The sequence below is a fragment of the Babylonia areolata genome, chromosome 14 (genome assembly GCF_041734735.1).
Source record: "Babylonia areolata isolate BAREFJ2019XMU chromosome 14, ASM4173473v1, whole genome shotgun sequence".
Classification (NCBI taxonomy): Eukaryota; Metazoa; Mollusca; class Gastropoda; order Neogastropoda; family Buccinidae; genus Babylonia; species Babylonia areolata.
Genome location: NC_134889.1, coordinates 3,884,606 through 3,887,575, shown reverse-complemented (window position 1 = coordinate 3,887,575; position 2,970 = coordinate 3,884,606). Strand labels below are relative to the sequence as shown.

The 2,970-nt window shown below is 45.1% G+C and overlaps 1 non-coding gene across 1 annotated transcript; it reads right to left on the bottom strand.

The window, feature by feature from the left end:
* Positions 1–1,677: 1,677 nt before the first annotated feature.
* Trnal-cag (transfer RNA leucine (anticodon CAG)) lies at positions 1,678–1,761 on the bottom strand. Its single transcript has one exon. It is a non-coding gene; the product is annotated as a tRNA-Leu (tRNA).
* Between the last annotated feature and the right edge of the window lie 1,209 nt (positions 1,762–2,970).

The following is a 2,970-nucleotide window of genomic DNA, read 5'->3' as shown; positions in this document are numbered from 1 at the left end:
GCTAAAACGTCATTTCCGGGATGGAGATGTCTGATCGTGGATCCAGGTCAAAACATCATTTCCGGAATGGAAAGTGTTTTCATGTTGTGTACTTGATCTAAAGATTGATCAGTTGTACATGCTTTGGATGATAACGCTCAGGCCATGTAACGAGTTTATTTCTAAACAGTTTTACAAAACCACAAAATGCTGATTAGTAACGCATGTTGCGCATAAAGCCAAATAATATTCTATATAAACAAGATACTAAATGCTGATTCTTCTGCACATATATTATCAATGAGCATGAGACTGCTTGGTGGTGAGAGGAGCCCCTCACAGCCAACCACGTACCTTGCGCTATTACTGAAATCACACGTGTTCAATGATTATTTCACATAAAGTCCAGTCCATCTTAATAACACATCTTCACAATCCACGGCGATTTGTCACTCTGACCAGTTTAATTTGATTCATTCAAACAAATCACTTGGCTGAAAATGGTCATTCTGAAGGCAGAGTACACGTCTTATCCTCTTGCTCCTCTGCCCACGTTTGGTCCTGGAGGTTTTGGATGAATTGTTTCCGGTTCTAACCTGCAGATTGGAGCATAGGCAACTGTGGGTTGATATTGGGAGATAGTCTTGGACCATACAATTCCACGTAATCCATTTTAGGGATAGGTCTCTGGGAGTACTGCTCGTATTTCCAATCCAAGACTGGAGGTGTATCTCAAGTCGAGTTGATGCTGGGAGAAAAATTATGAAAGAACCTGTTGAGTAAAGAGTAGTCTGTCTGTCTGTCTATCTGAAACCAAGGAGATTAGTATACCTGCATTAATACCACCACCACTACCACAACCATCGTTACTGCCACCATCACCATCAACATCACCGTTATTATCATCATCATTTTGACAATGAACAAAAATATTTCTTTCAAAAGAATCCCAGATTATGCTTGTCAGTCTGCTCTAATTTTGAGCTGTTTTTTTTTTTTTTTTTTTTTTTTAGTTTCCCCCATTTCTACGTATGTGGAAAATTTGTGTTAGGATCTTGGTGTCGACAGATTAATTGCGATTGTCATGTGATGGACAGGGTAGCATTGGAAGCTCCATGCATATATCCTGTGTATGTTGAATGAGTACAGGTACCACTGAACATCTGTGAATAACTCAGGTGTAATGCAGGGCCTTCTCTGGTGTGTGGCTACATGGCAGCCTGACATCAATGGCTCTCTGTGGCCTGCACTCTAGAACGGAGGGAAACCAAGACCCGTTATGGCTGCGTATCGTGGATCTGGGTTGAGAAGCGTAATGGTGGTATTAATCACACATTGAGGACAAAGGGCAACAGAACAGTTGATGTTTTACAGCTGTTCCTTTAGTCAGTTTGTTTTTGGTGGTGTGTCCATCGAGAGATCGATGATGACCATCGTTGTCATCCAGCTGGGGGATGGGGGGAGGGTGGTGGTGGGGTAGGGGGGAGGATGCTCATGAATCTATCTGTGAATGCGCAGATGGCTGAATAGTCCAATCTGCGCACGAAATGTTCGCTGACAGTTGGGGCAGACAAAGACAGGCATATCATTGTCAGGGAGCTTGTTTGCCCGTGACTTTCTGGCCTGCCTCTTCTGAACAGCTGCAGCAGTCCTGTTGGCCTCGCACAACTTGGCGCCTTTGTGCACAGCAGCGCAAGTTGTCAGAAGTGGGATTCGAATCCACGCCTGGAGAACCAGACTGCGACCTGAACGCAGCGCCTTGGACCGCTCGGCCATCCTGACAGATTTTGTTTTTATTGCAATTGGAATAAACGTGCAGTGCCATCGTATTTTTTGTCCATTTTTGTGCGAATCTCTACGTGTAGTTCTCTGGCAAACAGGCAGAGCTTAACGCTTCTTCACTTTCTGCTTGGCAGATGTCGTGTAGCGTATATGGATTTGTCCGAACGCAGTGACGCCTCCTTGAGCTACTGAAACTGAAACTGAAACTGTCCGTCTCATCTTGACACCTTTCCACTTAGTTTTCAACATGCAGTGCCGCTCGGCCCGGAGTGTCGAATCATCTGTCTATCAACCTGAAGCAGAAACTGCACTAATGTGGTGTTGTGTTAACTCACTCAGTACGGCCAGTCCTCTCTTCTCCTCTACACAGACCCCTCGGATGTCCAGTGGGTGTCTGAATGACCCAACCTTTAGCTTGCGTCGTCAGAATTGTGGTATTCTTTGTCAACATTCTCCTCTTCAGTGTAAGAGCCTTCCGCTTGTAATATTTTGATGGTGGTAATTGGGGTGAAACGCTGTTAACGTCGTCTCTTTCGCCGTTCGTATGGAGAGAGTGAGGAGGGTGGCAAAGTGGAAAGACACTCAGCTGTCCATACAGAGAGTCCGTGAGGGTGTGGGCTGGATTCATTTCTTGCCCTTTCTCCCAAGTTTGACTGGAAAATCAAATTGAGCGTCTAGTCTTTCGGATGAGACGATAAACCGAGGTCCCGTGTGCAGCACGCACTTGGCACACTGGAAAAGAACCCATGGCAATAAAATGTTGTCTTCAGGCAAAATCATGTAAAAGGAAATCCACTCTGATAGGTACACAAATACATAAGCATGCACTCAAGGCTGGACAAGCGCGTTGGGTTACACTGCAGTCAGGCATCTGCCTAGCAGATTGGTGTAGCGTATATGGATTTGTCCAAACGCAGTGACGCCTCCTTGAAAAATCTGAAACTGTTTATCTCTGTGATCACAGATCACGTGGTCCTGAACAACGCCAGCACCAAATCCACGTCACTCAGGGCCGTATGTCCAGGTATAGAATACTTTGTGAATCATAACACAACAAAGTACACGATCCAACAGGTTAACGTCTCAGACTGTGAAAACAACAAGCCAATGTACTCGAAAGGAGTAGTGTATGGTGTGTGTGGTGATTCCTCGTCTTTCTGCAGAATGCAAATCAGGTTTTCACGAGACACGCGTGTGCAGGTTCATTTG